Genomic DNA, 19,416 nt, shown 5'->3' on the forward strand with positions numbered 1-19,416 from the left:
AGGTAATTGATTTTAAACTTTTCTTGTTTTTTACTATGTGTATTTGATATATTAACTTTCCTTCTGAGCATTCATTTGGCTGCATCTCACAAATTTTTATTTTTTTCATCATTACTTAGTTCAATATATTTTCCAATTTCCATTGTGATTTCTTTTTTGATCAAAAGAATATTCAGAAGTGTATTATTTAGTTATCTAATATTTGGGCATTAAAAAGTTATCTTGGACTTCTCTGGTGGTACAGTGGATAAGAATCCACCTGGCAATGCAGGGGCGTGGGTTTGATCCCTGGTCCGTGAAGATTCCACATGCCCCAGAGTAATAAAGCCCATGTACCACAACTACTGAGCCTACTCTAGAGCCAAGCTGCAAACACTGAGTTTGTGTGCCGCAGCCCCTGAAGCCCAAGTGCCTAGAACCCATGTTCCGCAACAAGAGAAGCCACTGCAATGAGAAGCCCATGAATTGCAAGGAAGGCCCAGCACAGCTAAAAAATAAAATAAATAAATAAAATATATTTTTAAAGTTTTATTTTTATTGCGTTTTCGTTCAATTTCGTGATGGTCAGAGAAAGTTCTGTATGATATCAACACTTTGACATCTTCTGAGATTTGTTTTACTTCCTAAAATATACTTTGTGCATAATATTTGAAAATTTTAATTCTTCTCAGTAATTACCTTAAGGGTTCAGCATAAATATTTTGAACATCTGTCATCAAATACAACATATTTTGTGTTTTGTTTTGTGAGGCTTAAGGGTAAATCAGTCAACTGCTTTAAAATTTTCTGTATCTGTACTTATTTTGGTGACTGCCTGTCACATCAAATCCTAAGAGAGGGGTGTTAAATCTCTAATTGTGAGTATCTGTATGCCTATTTCTTCTTCTGACTATCAATTTTTCACAGTTTATTTGGTGCATACACTCTAAAAATTGTCATTTTTTTTTTCTGAATTAATTGACCCATTTATCTTTACCCAGTGTCCCCTTTAATTTTTGGTCATGCTCCTTGTCTTTAGGTCTACTTTAATATTAATATAGTCACTGACTTTTTTGATTAGCATGGGCATGGTAGATGGTTTTTCATCTTTTAAAATTTCAACCTCTTTGTGTCCTCATATTTAAGGTATGTTTCTTTTAAACAGCCATGTATTTAGGCTCTGTTTTTATCCAATGTGACAAGTTCTTTGGAGTGTTTAGTTCATTTACGTTTAATGTAATTACTAATACAGTTGGATTTAAGTCTAACAGCTTGCTCTTTGTTACTTATGTGCTTTTTGCTCCTTCTTTGCTTTCTTCGATTTATATTTTAGCATTCCATTTAATTTCCTATCTTGGATTTTTTAATTGCTTATTTTTCATTAATTGCTCTAGGGGGTTACAGTATTTTTAAGTAAATACACTATACCTTGAATATGTATTTCACCACTTCACTTTCAGTATAAAACAAACAAAAACGAAACAGCCCTTGGGAATTTAACTTTGAGACTCAGCCCTGGGCTGAAAATGTGTGGACTAGCCGGGAACCAGAAAGTCACTCAAAACCCCTGTTGGAGTGAGGGACCTCCAGGAGCTTCTAGAAAAAGTGGTCTCTGAATATTTAGACAACTGGTGGATTTTGGTTTAGTCAGGATTCATTTGCTGTAACTTTGCATCATCTAGAAGACAGCCAGGAGGTAATGAAACTTCTTGTGGTTTTCAAAGGCTAATGGCCTGATACCTGCTGCTCATCTTTATTGCTCTCCCTTACGACAGGTTGGGGAGGTGGTGGTGGTGATGGGGAGCGGCGGTAGTTTAGGGAAAAATTTCTCCCAAACATGCTTGTGACAAACTTACTCCACTTGGCCTCTCTCAAGATTTTGTTTGGGGGCTAGTTCGTCAGATTTCTGCTCTCAGCCATTCCCACAAATCTGCGCACGCCTTTGCTCCTGGCTCAGAGAGGACACGCGATCACTTCAGAGGCCAAACAGGATCATTTTCTCCCGGTTGGCCGGGTTCTGGCAGGGAGTCCCAGTCGCACCCCGCACCTGGCCGCTTGCAGGATCCCGCCCGCGGAGCTCAGGTGTGAACGAGTACCTCCTCCTTGGTTGCGGGGCGCCAGGCCATCGCGCCTGGGTGTCCCCCTAAGTTCGTTCTGCGGCTCATCTCACTTGCTGCCCTTATCTCACTGAGGCCCGGGACAGGGTGCGCCCTCCGCGCTCTTTTTACGGCCCAAGCTGGGCGAGTCCCACTGGGAAGCCCCCCCCCCCCCTTTCCCGCGGTCCCAAGGACTAGCTGAGGTCTCCTAGGCCGGCAGGTGGCCCTCGAGGTTCCCTTCCCTGAGGAGCATTTTCGACAGCCAGAGGGGCCTGTGGCCCCCGGGGTCGAGGGAGGGAGCACAGCGCACAAAGGCTAGCCGACTGGCCGAGGGCCGGGGGTGGAGGGAGGAGCGCCAGGAGGAAGAGGCCGAGCCGGGAGAGCCCCCGCCCCGGGAGGAAGGGGAGGAGGCCGGGTGTTTCCTGGCGCATTCCCGGCCCGCCCGAGTGACTCACTCGGTTAGGAAACTCCCAGGGCCCGCCCGGGACCCCCAAGCAGCCGCCGCGGACCCAGGTGAGGAGCGCTGCGGCCCCCTTCCCGCCCCGCGCCCCCGTTGGGATCGCGGCCCGCCCTCGGAGCCTGGCCAGCCGGGAGCTGGGAGGTGGCGGTGTCGCACCGGGGCCCCTCAGGCAGCCGGGACTTGGACCTCCGCGGCGCGGCCTCCCGGGCGGCGCGGCCTCCGGGATCACTCCGGCCTCGGAGTGGCGAAGCCATTCCCCAGCGCCCCTGGCCGCGACGGAGTTCCAATGGGGAGGGTCCATTGGGATTTTGCAGTTATTGTTTGAAAGTACGGAGCAGGCGGTTTGTACTGAGGTCGCGCTTTGTGCCCCTCTCTGAGGGGAGGAGAGACTGACCAAGCGAGACCATTTTGCAGATTCTTGGAGAGAGGAGTTTGGGGCTTTGTTAAGGAGCCCGGATTGTTACGTGGGCAGTGCGGTTCAACACAGCCAGATTGAGTTGTATATTTTAAGCCTCAAATGCGTGCTCCTAATTCGCAGCCCTTAGTGGGTGGGAGAATAATTTGGAAATGGGGTTTAAGAAGCGCTTTCTAAGCCGAGAGAGGCGTCCGGAGCACGTCCACCCTAGCGTTATGTCTGAACGGCCGGATGGCGATTGCTTATGAAGCCGGGTGTTGGACGGTCTACGCTGCTGTGGGAGTCCGAGACTTGGGAGTTTCCTTTTCCAGGAGTAGAGAGAGGGTGCTGTGCGCCGCGCCGCTCAGTTGTTTTGTCAGAGCTTGGTGAGTTGGGTGGTATTTCTTGGCCGTTGTCAACGTGATTCCGTCAATGACCCGTGATTGAAGCAGCAGCGTTCTCGGTGTTGTAGCTCAGGTTGCTTGCTTGACAATTCACCAGCAGCTCTAGCGGCTCCGGGCTCGTGCAGGAAAATCCTGCTCGGCCGCTCGGCCGCTCGGCCTGTGAAGCCGCGCGCCGGTGCCTGCCGTCTCTTCTTCCTGAAGGCCTTCAGTGGTTTTTCGAGTAAAGCGCAGATCTACCCGTGCTGAGCCTGAAGAAAATAATCAAGTTTTAAATGAATGTGGGCCACGGCAAGTTTGCATTTGTGGGAATTCACTTAGGAAGATGGTGCCAAACACTGTCTTCACGCAGCGGCATCTCTATGCCAGAGGTGAACAGGGAAATGTGGAAAACATTTCCGGTATTAAAACATACATTTGTATGCTCATACGTCCCTCAAAGAAAAGTTACTCGCCAAGTGTTTTTGTGTGTTTATTTAAATTTATTTTAAGTTGACATGTAGTAATATTGACTTTATGATAAACAGTCTGAATTTTAACAAATGCTTAAGTGTCTGGTGACTTACAACCACAGTCAAGATACAGAGCAGTTTTATCACCCCCTAAATTCCTTTCTGTCCTTTTGTAGGCAACTCCATTTTCCACTCCTGACCCTTGATCTGTTCTCCATTCCTACAGTTTTGCTTTTTACAGAATGTCATATGTGGTTTTTGAGTTTGGTTATTTCACTCAGCATAATGCATTTTCGATTCATCTGTACTCTAGTTTGTCCCTGAGGGGTAAAGACATTAAAGTTTAAAACGTGTGCCTCTAGGATACAACCTGAGCTATTCAAATAACACTTTTAATTCATGAGAAGAATTACAACACTTAAGCTTATTAAAAAGTCCAACAGTGCTCCACTACATATACTAAAAGTGCAATTCCCTAAGTCTCTCTTAGTATGTAGCCTTTTCTGTGCATAGGTTTTATTTTTGTGTATGTTCTTTTTCTGACAGCAAGATTATATTGCATGTATTGTACCTTTTCACTTAATGTTCTTGGATTATTTAAAGATCTTGGAAATATTAACATGTTGGCATATATATTATATTGGCATATATACTATATATACACACAGATATTCTTCATTCCTTTTAATGACTATAGTATAGTGCTTTATGGTTAGATGTATGATCATTTATTTAATCAGCCCCTAGTTAACTGACATTAGTTTGCATTTGTCACCATCATATTCTGGGAAAGATTGAGGGCAGGAGGAGAAGGGGATGACAGAGGATGAGATGGTTGGATGGCATCGCTGACTTGATGGACATGATGAGTTTGAGCAAGCTCTGGGAGTTGATGGACAGGGAAGCCTGGCGTGCTGCAGTCCATGGGGTCGCAAAGAGTCAGACATGACTGAACAACTGAACTGAACTACCATATTCAGTGCTTGTGTCTATATCTTTATGTATATACTCAGATTTATCATTCTGGAAGTGAATGAGGGTTTAAATAAAAGCTAATGTATCTTTTAAGTTGGCTTAAAACTCAGCATTCAAAAAACTAAGATCATGGCATCTGGTCCCATCACTTCATGGCTAATAGATGGAGGGAAAACTGGAAACAGTGGCAGATTTTCTTTTTTTGGGCTCCAAAATCACTTAAGATGGTGACTGCAGCCATGAAATTAAAAGACGCTTGCTCCTTGGAAGAAAAGCTATGACAAACCTGGACAGAGTATTAAAAAAAAAAAGCAGGGATATCACTTTGCTGACAGAAGCAAAGCTGTGGTTTTTCCAGTAGTCATGTACAGTTGTGAGAACTGGACCATAAAGAAGGCTGAGCACTGAAGAACTGATGCTTTTGAAATGTGCTGGAGAAGACTCTTGAGTGTCCCTTGAACAGCAAGGAGACCAGACCAGTCAGTCCTAAAGGAAATCAATCCTGATACTCGTTGGAAGGACTGATGCTGAAATTGAAGCTCCAGTACTTTGGCCACCTGATGTAAAGAGCCTACTGATTGGAAAAGACTGATGTTGGGAAAGATTGAGGGCAGGAGGAGAAGGGGACAACAGAGGATGAGATGGTTGGATGGCATTATCGACTCACTGGACATGAGTTTGAGCAAACTCTGGGAGATAGTGAAGGACAGGGCAGCCTGGCATGCTTCAGTCCATGGGATCACAGAGAGTCGAACATGATTTAGCGACTGAACAACAGCAACATTTCTTGAGTACTTACTTTGCTTCAGTGTTGTTTTGTGTGCGTGCATGTTAAGGCACTTCTGTCACGTCTGACTCTTTGCAACCCATGGACTGTAGCCTGCCAGGCTCCTCTGTCCATGGAATTGTCCAGGTAAGAATACTGGAGTGGGTTGCCACTTCCTTACCAACCCAGGAATGGAACCCGTGTTTCTTATGTCTTTTGCATTGGCAGGTGGGTTCTTTACCTCTAGCGCCATCTGGGGAGCCCCAGCATTGTTGTAGGCCAGGATTACTTTTCCTGTAAACGTCCAATAGTGATTATGTCCAGCTTTGCAGGTCATATGGTTTCTGTCACAGCCTCCCCAGTTTCACTCCTGTAGCATGAAGTCAGCATGGACAATTTGTAATGAATGATTGTGGCTGTATTCCAGTAAAACTTTACTTATGGAACAAACCGTAGGCTGTAGTTGGCTAACTCTTGAGTACTTTGTGAAAGTGAAGTCGCTCAGTCGTGTCCGACTCTTAGCGACCCCATGGACTGCAGCCTACCAGGCTCCTCCGTCCATGGGATTTGCCATGCAAGAGTACTGGAGTGGGGTGCCATCTCCATACCAACTATTCTCACAACCCTCAAAGATGGGTGCAATTATTATTCTCACTTTATGGATGAGGAAAATGACAAAGAGGTTAAGTGTGTGCCTGTTAAATGTCTGGGGACTTCTCTGGTGGTCCAGCGGCTGACTCCTCGCTCCCAATGCAGGGGCCCAGGGTTCGATCCCTGGTCAGGAAACTAGATCCTATATACTTCAACTAAGAGTTCACATGCCACGACTATTAATAAGACCCAACACAGCCAAATAAATAAATAAATAATTTTTTTTAAAAGTTAGCATGCCTGATAAGAGCCAGACTTTGAATCGAGCCTTCTGACTAGTAAGTTAAAAACTAGAAAGAAGCTGCCAAAGATGCTTTCTCCAAAATATTAGACCTTGGGACCTGACCCTCATACACTTACTGAATCCCTCACCTATGATTTTTTGAAGGCACTGTGCTTGCTCAGGTATCACTCCAGGATCACTGCCTCTACTCCTCTGTTGGGCCAGTGTTCCTTCAACCCCTCTCAGTGTGTGACAGTCTTGTGTCTTGGCTTTTGATCTGTGTTTTAATACTACTAGTTTATAGAGGGGTCACCTCAGTCAGTGCCTGGGACTTTGGCAAATGAGATCAAGTTGGGTCCTGGCAAAGCTACTATATATGTCTGCTATAATATGATCACCTGAGCCCTGATAGGTATGTTGGTTGGACTACCTTTGACCATTTTTCTTCTTTGGTAACATGGAAAAAGCACCTATTAGATTGTTACGAAATCAAAGGAGATAGTATATATAGGAATGTATTGTTAATATTCATACTTTGGCTTCTAAAGCTTTTATATATCTTGTCCTACCTAGGTCTTCATAATTTTTGCAACCAAAGGAATAGAGCATGGATTAATAACATATATATAATAATTAAAAACTTTATTTTAGACAGGGCAATAAGATCAGAAAAATAAATAAAAGGCAGATTGGAATGAGAAAATTGTCCCTTTTTGCAGATGGTATTATCGACATAGAAAATCCAAGAAATCTATGAAAAAACTATCAGAATTAGTATGTGAAGTTAATAAGGTCACAAAATACAGTTAACACATGTAAGTTAGTCTTATTTCTATATACCAACAGTGTGCAATTAGAAAGTAAAATGTTTAAAAATAACCATTTTCAGCAGCTTCAAAAAATCAAATACTTAGATATAAATTTTAATAAAACACATACAGGATCAATAAGCTGAAAACTGCAAAATGCTAATGAATGAATCAAAGATCATGTAAATAAATGAAGAGGCATGTATGGGCATGAGTTGAAATACTCAACATAGTAAAGATGTCACTTCCCTCCAAGTTGATCTATAGGTTTAACACAATTCCAGTAAAATATTGCAAGAAAAAAATATCTCAACTTTATATTGAGGTACAATGTACATACCGTAAAATTACCTCCTTTAAGTGTGCAGTGATTTTTAGTAGATTTATGGAGTTGAACAGCACCATCATAACATACATATCACTCCAAAAAGGTTACTCATGACCTTTTACAGTTAATCTCCATTCCTAGCCCCTATTCCTGCTAATCACTAATTTGCTTTCTTTTATAGATCTGCCATTTCTGGACATTTAATATAAATGAAAGTGTACAATTTGTGTTCTTTATGTGTAACTTTCTTCACTTAGCATAATGTTTTTGGAATTTATTTCTGGTCTAGTATGTACCAGCATTTCATTCCTTTTTTATTGCTTTGTATTCCATTGAATGGATATATTACATTTTGTTTAACCATTCATTAAATTCATTTTTTTTTTTTGCCTGTTATGAATAACTGCTGCTATGAAGACTCATGTTCAAGTCTTTATGCAGGCCTATGTTATAATATCTTTTTGATAGAAATCTAGAAGTGTTCTTGCTGGGTCATAAGATACTTTTGTTTAATTATTAGAAGTCACAGCAGATTGTTTTTATAGATAAAAGACAAACTGACTCTAACATTTCTATGAAGGGGGAAATAAACTGCAGTAGCTGAAAAAATGTTTAAAAAAATAAATTGGGGAGATATTGTCCGATTTTTTTTTTACTATAATAAAATATAAGTAGCCTAAAATTTACGGTTTTAATCATTTTAAATGTACAGTTTAGTAACATTAGGTACATTTACATGGTTGTACAGCCATCACCACCATCCATCCCCTAAACTCTGTCTTCATCCTAAATTGAACCTCTGCACTTATTTATTTATTTTATTGAAGTATAGTTATTTACAATGTTTCTGATATACAAAGTGATTCCATCTTTTAAAAGATGGAATCACTTTTTGTGTGTGGAATCATGTATATACATATATATACACACATACATGTGTGTACATACATATGCAGGTCTATTTTTTTTTTAGATTTTTCAATCTATAAAGATTATTATAAGATGTTTAATATATTTCCCTGTGCTATACAGTAGGTCCTTGTTTATTTTATATCTAGTAGTGTATATCTGTTCATCTCAAATTCATAATTTCTCTCTTCCCCCCTTACCCTTTAGTAACCATAAGTTTGTTTTCTATGTCTTTACCCATTTAAATACTAACTCCATTTTCTCATTCCTCTAGCTCCTAGTAGCAACCATTCTACTTCCTGTCTATGAACTTGACTATTGCAGACACCAATTAAGCACTGCTATGGCTTACTATAACTATGAACATTGGTATATGTTATTGAGATGCTGTTTTCAGTTCTTTTGGTTATATACCCAGAACTGGTATTGCTGGGTTATGTGGTAATTAAATGTTTAATTTCTTTGAACAGTTGTCATATTATTTTCCTTAGCAGCTTTGCCAGCATTTCTGTGTACCAGCAATGCACAAGGATTCCAATTTCTTCACATCCTCTCCAACAATTGTTATTTTCCTTTTTTAAAAAAATAATATCCACTTTGCTGCTACTGCTAAGTTGCTTCAGTCGTGTCCAACTCTGTGCGACCCCATAGACAGCAGCCCACTGGGCTCCTCTGTCCCTGGGATTCTTCAGGCAAGAATACTGGAGTGGGTTGCCATTTCCTTCTCCAATGCATGAAAGTGAAAAGTGAAAGTGAAGTCCCTCAGTCGTGCCTGACTCTTAGCAACCCCATGGACTGCCGCCTACCAGGATCCTCCGCCCATGGGATTTTCCAGGCAAGAGTACTGGAGTGGGGTGCCATCGCCTTCTCTGAATATCCACCTTAATGGTCATGAAATAGTGTCTCATTCCAGTTTTGATTTGCATTTCCCTAACAATTAATGGTGTTGAGCATCTCTTCATGTATTTATTTTCCATTTGCATATCTTCTTTAGAGAAATATCTGTTCAAATCCTTTGTCCATTTTTTAATCATGTTGTTACTTTTTTTTCATGTTGAGTTGTAGGAGTTCCTTATATATTTTGGATAGCAGTCCCTTGTCAGATACATGATTTGCAAATATTTTCTCCCATTCTGTAGGTCTTTTAACTTTCTTGATAGTGTCCTTGCTGCACAAAAATTTAAAATTTTCATGTCTAGTCTAGTTTTATCTACTTTTTCTTTTGTTGCTAGTGCTTTTGGTGTCATATCCAAGAAATCATTGCCAAATTGAGTGTCATGAAGCTTTTCTTATATGTTTTTTTCTTAAAGTTTTATAATTTTAGTTCTTCTGTGTAGGTGTTTTGTTCATTTGAGTTAATTTTTGTATATAGTATGAGGTGATGGTCCAGTTTAATTCTTTTGCATGTGGATATCCAGTTTTTCCAGCACAATTTGTTCAAAACAGTCTTGGGCTTCCTTGGTGGCTCAGTGGTAAAGAATTCTCCTGCCAGTGGAGGAGACATGGATTCGATCCTAGGTCCAGGAAGGTCCCACATGCTGCAGAGCAGCTAAGCCCATGTGGCACAACTATTTAGCCTGTGCCCTAGAGCCCATGGGAGCCGCAACTACTGACCGCACGTGCTGCAGCTGTTGAAGCCTGCACGCTCTAGAGCCCCTGTTCCACAACCAGAGAAGTCACAGCAATGAGAATCCCTCCCACCACAACTAGAGAACTGACTCATTTTCTGTAACTAGAGAAGAATTCTGTGCAGCAGCGAAGACCCAGCACAGCCAAAAATTAAAAAAAAGAAAAGAGAAGGTCCTTTTTTCAGTGAATGGTCTTGACACCCTTGTTGAAAATCATTTGATCATATACACAAGCAAGGGTTTATTTCTGGGCTGTTTATTCAGTTTCATTGGTCAATGTGTCAGTCTTTATGCCAGTATCACAGTTTTGATTATTATAACTTTATAGTAAGTTTTGAAATCAGTGAAAGACTTTCAGGTTTGCTGTCCTCTATCAAAATTTGTTTTGGCTATTCTGGGGTTTTTTTGAGATTCCATATTATTTTAAGATGAGTTTTTCTATTGCAAAAAAAAAAATGCTGTTAGAATTTTGATGGGGATTACATTGAATTTCCTGGAGAAGGAAATGGGAACCCACTCCAGTATTCTTGCCTGGAGAATCCCATGGATGGAGTACACTACACAGTCCACAGGGTAGCAAAGAGTCGGACACGACTGAGCGACTTAACTAACATTGAATTTGAGGATAGCTTGGGTTATAGTGACATCTTTTTTTTTTTTTTTTTCGGTTGCTCCATGCTGCTTGGAGGATCTTAGTTCCCCAAACCAGGGATCAAACCCAAGTCCCTGTCAGGGAGAACAAGGACTCCCAACCTCTGGGCCACCAGGGAATTTTGTATATTGTTATCTCAACAGTATTAAGTCTTCCAGTTCATGAACATGGAATATCTTTCCATTTATTTGTGTCTTTAATTTATTTAATCAGTGTTTTGTAATTTTTAGTGTATGAATCACTCACCTCCGTAGTTAAATTTATTCTTAAATTTATTTTCTTTTTGATGCTATTGTAAATGGAATTGTTTTCTTAATATTCTTTTTGGAACATTTATTGCTAATGTATAGACATGCAGCTGATTTTTATGTGTTGCTTTTGTATCCTGTAGCTTTGCTGAGTTAATCTATTAGCTCTTACAGGTTTTTTGTGAAATCTTCTGTGAAAGCTCTACATAGAAGATCATGTTCTCTGTGGTTTCATATAGTCCAAAGTTCTGTTGTTAGTTGAATAGGTTTATAGTTGTTACATCTCTCTGATGGAGTGACTATTCTATTATAATGTTTCTAGTAACAATTTTCTGTTTCAAGTCTATACGTCTAATATTAATATAGCTGCTCTGACCACTTTTGGTTTCTCTTTGCATGTTATATCTTTTTCCATCCTTTTGATTTCATCTCCTTGTGTCTTTGAATTTAAAATTTGTCTTTCATGGGTAGCATTCCCACGTGGTGCAGTGGTAAAGAATCCGCCTGCCAATGCAAGAAATGCAAGAAACATGGGTTTGATCCCTGGGTTGGGAAGATCCCCTGGAGAAGAAAATGGCAATCCACTCCAGTATTCTTGCCTGGAGAATTCCATGGACAGAGGAGCCTGGCGGGCTGTAAGCCATGGGGTCACAAAGAGTCAGATGCGACTGAGCAGCAGCAGGTGGCGTATACTTGGTTCATGGTTTTTTTTTTTTCCCCATTCTATTATTGTCTGCCTTTTGATTGTCTACTCCATTTTCACTTAATGCAGATACTTATATCTTAGGATTTACATATGCCGTTTTGTTATTTGTTCTCTGTATATCTTATATCTGGAGACCCTTTGGCCATAGTGAGGAGCTTAGACACAGCAGCTGTGTAGGAGCCAGTAGAGAACCTAGCACCGTGAATGGCCTGAGTTCAGGCTACCTAATAAGACTCTAGTATTCTGGCTTGGAGAATTCCAGGGACTGTATAGTCCATGGGGTCACAAAGAGTCAGACACGACTGAGAGACTTAAAAAAAAAAAAAAAAAAAAGATTCCAGAGCACTCTGGGGGTAAGATTTGCATTTATATGAATTTTTTATGTTAAAGGCCTCTCAGAACTTGGTCTTAAGAATACAGGGATGTATTTTTTTACCTTTGTGTTGGTTTGAGCCTGGTGTAACTTGTGCTGTTGAGCATTCATTTACGCACTCCACCCCGCCAAACTTCGTCATGACTGCCTTACTTTCATGCAAGACTGTGGAGACAGAACCCACAAGCCAGACCTTGAACTGTGGCATTCAGATTTTTTAACTGTGTATAAGACAAATGGACAGTGATAGTTACTGTGACTTGAAACAAGCATATTTGTGCTTTGTATTTATATCTCAGAACTGGACTAGCCAAGGTTGTCAGGTCCTGTTCTTTACTCTCTTTTGGGGGAGTTTTGCTCCATGGGAGAGAAAAACCAGTGCTTAGAGAGCAGTGAGTTCCATCTTGGAACTTGATTTGATAACCAGAATTTTATGTCCTGAGCTAGCATGGTTATTTCTTGTGCCCATTTGTCCTGACTAGGAGAGTGGAGGTGTGCGATGCTTCATCTTTGAAGATATTCACAGAAGAAGATACTTTGCTGTGAAGAACCGCACAGGCCCAGGTCAGAAGTGGTGATGAGGATTTACATTATATTTAAATCCCTACCTAAAGCTTGAGTTACTCAAGCTGTTCCATGTTGAAGAGTTTTCTTCTTTTCCCACAAATCCTGCCTGGAAGAACCAGTCTCCACAAAACCAACTAGCATTACAACCACCTGGACTCTTGACTCATTGGGGTTGTCTGTCCCAGGGGTCATGGAATAACTAAGTGTGTTAAATCAAGCAGACTTGTGCATGTGCATGATATTTTCATATTCTGAAGTCAGTTTTGCTTCTGCCCTGGAGACCACATTCCTAAGAGTTTTGTACATGCCAGCTGTGTCTCTTCCTTTGCGTTAATTGGGGTGGGGTGTTTGTATGAGTCAGCATTCTCCATAGAAACAGAGCCATAGGGTATATGGAAAGATTGATTTTAAGGTTTGACTCACATGATTGTGGAGGTTGGCAATTCTGAATTCAGAGAGTAGGCAGGCTGAGACTCCGGGGGAGTTGATGTTACAGCTCAAGTCCAAAGGTCCTCTGAAGGCAGAATTCCTTCCTCTTTGGAGAATCTCATTTTCTTCTTTTAAGGTCATCAGCTGTTTGGATGAGGCCCACCCATGTTATGGAGGGTCACCTGCTTTACTCCAAGTCTGCCTATTTAAATGTAAATCACACCTAAGAAATAGCTGCACAGCAACATCTAGACTGATGTTTGACCAAAAACCGTATTGTACCTAGAACTCGTCATAGGGAATAGTTTTTACTTTGTATTTTAAGTTTGCACTTTATTTGGCTGCGCTGCGTCTTAGTTGCCAGTGGGTTTTAGTTGCGGCACATGGGATCTTTGCAGAGTCTTAGCCACTGGGCTACCAGGAAAGTCCCTGTAATTTTCGTTTCAGACAGTTGCCTCCTCCTGCAAAGATTGACTTCAAGGTAAGCACCATGCAAAGGGTGGGAGGGGAGGGGGACGGTCCTTGCCGTCTGGAACTGCCCGCTGAGGGAGGGAAAAACCACCACTGCCCACCCTTCCTCCACTGGGAATGTGTCACTGACCAACGTTGCACACAAGCTCTGAGAGGCTCGGACAGACACCAGCGGTGGACAGAGCAGGGTTAGTCCTCTCTGGGAAGCCTCTGCCAGGATGGCCAAGGTCTGGGGCAGCTCCCTTGGAAGGCGTGACTTCCTGCCCTGCGCTCTGAGTGTCCCTGAACCGTTTCTGAATGTGCTTTTAAGGAGCTCTGTACCTCAGGAGCTCGTGTTGCAGTTTAGAGTGACTGGGGACTGTGTCCTGCAGCAGTCCCGCTGGGTCTGCCAGAGGGCCCCGCCCCTTCCCGAGGCCTCTGTCCTTGGCATGTGGGTGGCCACATTCTCACCATGTTTTCACATGGCCTTCCCTCTGTGCCTGTCTGTGTCCTGATCTCCCCTTCTTATAAAAGACACCAGTCACATTGCGTTAGGACCCACCCTATAACCTCATTTTGCTTTAATTGCGTCTGTAAAGACCCATCTCCAAATACAGTCAGTCTGAGGTATGAAGAGTTAGGACTTGAAAGCGGAACAGCCCTTTCAAGTTCAGGGCTCAAAGCAGTTCAACCCCAAGCAGCTCATTTAATTACAGTGATGGAGTGTCTATGAGCCTCGGGAGCCATTGGCTCCTGCTGCTCCTTGAGGATCTGGCAAGGAGGCGGGGGCAGATGTGTTGCTATCAGGGAGACTTTGTTCCTCTTTGTGAGGCAAAATTACAGACACTCCAGCATTTTATTCTGTCACTTCGAAGGATTACATGGTATACTCTTACGTTGGAGACTGCTACCCTAAGACGGCCTCAGAACTGGCTGGTTCCCTCCTGATTGCAGCCCCTCACTGTTTCCCAGCCTTTAGCCCCTGCAGCTGGCAGCTCCCAGGAAGGGGTGGGTAGGGAGCAGCCACCCATCGTGCTGTCGCCCTGGCCACACTTTCTCTTAAGTGTGGGCGAGAGACTCCAACCTCAGAATCAAGAGGTGTATGTGGGTGCATGCCTGGTCACCCAGCTCACCTAGTCAGGGCAAGGTGTGAGAGTTGGCATTTGCACCGGGTCTCCCTGGCAATTATCGTCTCTTTTAGTTCCAGCCAGTTCGTGCCCTAGTTCCCTAAGCATCCTGGGGTACTAGGCAGGAGGAGCCCACTTCCAGGGTTTTATGGTGCTCTGAATAAGGTACAGACAGACATCATATAATTGCTCTTTGCTTTATTGCACTTCTCAGATAGTGTATTTTTTACAAATGGAAAGTTTGTGGTGATCCTACACAAAGCAAATCTGTTGGTGCCATTTTTCCTTCAGCATTTGCTTACTTCATGTGTTTGTGTCACATTTTGGCAGTTCTTGCAATATTTTAAACTTTTAAATTATTTTTATATTTGTTAGGTTGATCTGTGATCAGTGATCTTTTAAAAAATTTTTATTTATTTATTTTGGCCACGCAGCATGTGATATCTTAGTTCCCTAACCTGGGATCCAGCCTGCGCCCCCTGCATTGGAAGTGCACTGGACCACCGGGAAAGTTGCTATGATCAATGATTTTTGACGTTATGATTATGCTATGTTATGTTATTATTGCTGCAGGCTCAGATAGTGGTTATCTTTTTTAGCAGTAACATATTTTTAAATTAGGGTATATACTTTGTCTTTACTTTTTGAAGAGAGACAACCATTATGTAGTCTCTCAATACTAAGATTCTGAGCTGCTTTTACATTACCACAATGGCATGCTTTTAAAAATACATTTCTAGCACCCTCATTATTTCCCCTCCAGTATTGTCTTCTAATACACTTGGTTGACATTCCTATGGGACTGGTGGCCTGTCCCTTCTGCTATCACAGGGGAACCCTATACATTATTTCCAACTCACAAGTAAAACTAAAGTACAGTGAATTTCTGGTCTTAGTAAGTATTGTTGTCAAAAATACAGTCTTGAATTTCTTGTGCACAAGGTTAAATAAAAATATTCTACTGTTTTACTTAAAAGTGTGGTCAAGTTAGAATGGTGGCAAAAGAGGTATGGGACATTTGAGGCAGGGCAGCGTGAGTCAGTCACATTCAGCATGTTTGTGTATCAGCCACTATTATTTAGACCAAGTCTGTACATTAGTTTTGGGCTTCCCAGGTGGCTCAGTGGTAAAAGAATCTGCCTACCAATGCAGGAACCGCAGGAGACATGGGTTTGATCCCTGGATGGGGAAGATCCTCTGGAAGAGAAATGACAACCCACTCCAGTATTCTTGCCAGGATAATCCCATGGACAGAGGTGCCTGGTGGGCTATAGTCCATGGGGTCTTAAAAAGAGTTGGACACAACTGAGCACCCACATACATTATTTTTAAAGAAATAATGCTATCACACACTTAATAGGCTACAGTATAGTGTAAACATAACTTTAGATGCTCTGGGAAACCGAAAACGTTGTGTGACTCCCTTTATTGCAGTATCTGCTTTATTGTGATGGTCTGGAACTGAACTTGCAATATCTCCCGAGATATACGGGAAAAGAAGATGTAGACAATTAGAACTATACAGGAAGGAACTTTAAATAAGGTGGCCTCAGGGCCCAGTGGCTACAGGCAGAGCCCTAGCTGCTACATGACCTGCAGGGATGAAGCAGTGATTGCACATTCTAGCTCAGTCTGAAACCTGTAATCTCACATGTATGTATATTAAACTGTTCGTTGAAGGCAATTCCTTAATGTGCAGAGGCATGGAATAGTATTATGAACTCTCAATAGTGGTCTGAGCTCTGCTGTAACCCCTGCCCCACACTGTGCTGTTGTGAAGGAAGTCCCAGAAGCAGCATCTTATCTCGGTCATAAGCATTTTGGTACATGTCTCAGAGTTTTGCTGCTGTTTTTCTGGGCCAGAAGTGGAAATGGTTTTCTATTTTTAGGATCTCTTGCTATTTTGTATAAGCTGGTTTCTTCAGATTGTAAAAATCTGGGAAGTGTCAAATTTTAAGTAATTGAAGCTAAACATTTGGAGTGTATATATATTTTAAACAAAGCCCACTACTCTGCAGTTGCACTACTCTGAAACACTTGATTATAGAATGAAAATAATCACTGCTGAGGGCTGAATTGCCTGAGGATGTGTGGTCCTCAGCTCAGATTTCCGTTGGATCAGAAGCTTTCTTCAAGAGTGCGGGACTCTGGGCAGACAACAGGGATTTCCAAGGCAGATACTCAGACTGGAAAGATGTGTTTTACTCTGAAGAGATGACTTTACATGTGGACATCACCAGATGGTCAATACCAAAATCAGATTATATTCTTTGCAGCCCAAGATGGAGAAGGTCTATACAGTCAGCAAAAACAAGACTTGGAGCTGATTGTGGCTCAGATCTTGAACCCTTATTGCAAAATTCAGATTTAAATTGAAGAAAGTAAGGAAAACCACTAGACCATTCAGGTATGACCTAAATTAAATCCCTTACGATTATACAGTGGAAGTGACAAATGGTTTCAAGGGATTAGATCTGATAGACAGAGTGCCTGAAGAACTATGGATGGAGGTTTGTGACATAGTACAGGAGACAGTGATTAAAATCATCCCCAAGAAAAAGAAATGCAAAAAGGCAAAATGGTTTCTGAGGAGGCATTACAAATGGCTGAGAAAAGAAGAGAAGCTAAAGGCAAAGGAGAAAAGGAAAGATATATCCATCTGAATGCAGAGTTCCAAAGAATATCAAGTAGAGAAAAGAAAGCTTTCCTAAGTGATCAATGCTAAGAAATAGAGGAAAACAATAGAATGTGAAAGACTAGAGATCTCTTAAAAAAATTAGAAATACCAAGGGAACATTTCCTGCAAAGATGGGCACGATAAAGGACAGAAATGGTATGGACCTAACAGAAGCAGAAGATGTTAAGAAGAGGTGGCAAGAATACACAGAAGCACTATCCAAAAAATATCTTAATGACCCAGATAACCACGATGGTGTGATCACTCACCTAGAGCCAGACATCCTGGAATGTGAAGTCAAGTGGGCCTTAGGAAGCATCACTATAAACAAAGCTAGTGGAGGTGATGGAATTCCAGTTGGGTTATTTCAGATCCTAAAAGATGATGCTGTTTAAGTGCCGCACTCAATATGCCAGCAATTTTGGAAAATTCAGCAGTGGCCACAGGACTGGAAAAGGTCAGTTTTCATTCCAATCCCAAAGAAGGGCAATGCCAAAGGATGTTCAAACTACCACACAATTGCACTCATCTCACATGCTAGCAAAGTAATGCTCAAAATTCTCCAAGCCAGGCTTCAACAGTACGTGAACTTCCAGATGTTCAAGCTGGGTTTAGAAAGGGCAGAGGAACCAGAGATCAAATTGCCAACATCCGTTGGATCATAGAAAAAACAAAGAGAATTCCAGAAAAACATCAACTTCTGCTTTATTGACTATGCCAAAGCCTTTGACTGTGTGGATCACAACAAACTGTGGGAAATTCTTCAAGAGATGGGAATACCAGACCACCTTACCTGCCTCTTGAGAAGTCTGTATGCAGGTCAAGAAGCAACAGTTTGAATCCAGACATGGAACAACAGACTGGTTCCAAAGTGGGAAAGGAGTACAACAATGCTATATATTGTCACCCTGCTTATTTAAATTATATGTAGAGTATATTATGGGAAATGCCAGGCTAGATGAAGCACAAGCTGAAATCAAGATTGCCGGGAGAAATATCAATCACCTCAGATATGCAGATGACACCACCCTTATGGCAGAAAGTGAAGAGGAACTAAAGAGCCTCTTGATAAAAGTGAAAGAGGAAAGTGAAAAAGCTGGCTTAAAACAACGTTCAGGAAACTAAGATCATGGCATCTGGTCCCATCACTTCCTCCAAATAGATAGGGAAACAATGGAAACAGTGACAGACTTTATTTTTTTGGGCTTTAAAATCACTGCAGATGGTGACTGCAGCCATGAAATTAAAAGACGCTTGCTCCTTGGAAGAAAAGCTATGACCAACCTAGGCAGCATATTAAGAAGCAGAGACATTACTTTGCCAACAAAGATCCGTCTAGTCAAGGCTATGGTTTTTCCAGTGGTCATGTATGGATGTGTGAGTTGGACTATAAAGAAAGCTGAGCGCCGAAGAATTGTTTGCTTTTAAACTGTGGTGTTGGAGAAGACTCTTGAGAGCCTCGTGGACTGCAATGAGATCAAACCAGTCAACCCCAAAGGAAATCAGTCCTGAATTTTCATTAGAAGGACTGATGCTGGAGCTCCAATACTTTGGCCACCTGATGCTGCAAAAGATTGAAGGCAGAATGAGAAAGAGACGACAGAGGCTGAGATGGTTGGATGGCGTCACCAGCTCGATGGACATGAGTTTGAGGAAGCTCCTGGGAGTTGGTGATGGACAGGGAAGCCTGACGTGCTGCAGTCTAATGGATTCCAAAGAGTTGGACATGACTGAGCAACTGAACTGAACTGTGTTCAAATGTATAACCTGCTTTGGGTCACAGCAGTGAGGAGTCACTCTGCAGGTGTTTTCAACATTTTTCATTCTCTTTCCTTTACGTTCACAAGAAATTTTCGGAGGGATATTCCATTTTTTACTGTTCTAAAATAAATTCACACTTACAAAAATTGCAAAAATAAAAATACCTCAATACCTGAGTGTGTTTCCTCAGGGTAAGGATATTCTTTTGCAAACCCACAGAACAATTACCAACTCTGGCCCTTTATAGAAAAAGTTTACTGATCCTGTCCTAGAGAACCCATTGCACGTATTAGTGTGCAGGAATTTTCTTCACAGTTTACTGTAACAAAGACCCTGTTTAGGGAACCTCAGGAGA

The 19,416-nt window shown here is 41.9% G+C and overlaps 1 protein-coding gene across 4 annotated transcripts in view; it reads left to right on the top strand.

Moving 5' to 3' along the window:
* The first annotated feature begins 2,430 nt into the window (after positions 1 to 2,430).
* The window catches only part of CYFIP1 (cytoplasmic FMR1 interacting protein 1), a 108,413-nt gene continuing 91,427 nt past the window's right edge, over positions 2,431 to 19,416 (top strand). For 3 of the 4 annotated variants that reach the window (XM_014481660.2, XM_070360111.1, XM_070360103.1), the window contains exon 1: positions 2,431 to 2,588. The gene's annotated coding sequence lies outside the window, so the exon portion shown is untranslated. Of the gene's footprint in view, positions 2,589 to 12,595; positions 12,615 to 19,416 lie in introns of those variants that run through there. The other variant, XM_070360092.1, reaches the window with a different exon arrangement.

The sequence above is a fragment of the Bos mutus genome, chromosome 2 (genome assembly GCF_027580195.1).
Source record: "Bos mutus isolate GX-2022 chromosome 2, NWIPB_WYAK_1.1, whole genome shotgun sequence".
Taxonomy (NCBI): domain Eukaryota; kingdom Metazoa; phylum Chordata; class Mammalia; order Artiodactyla; family Bovidae; genus Bos; species Bos mutus.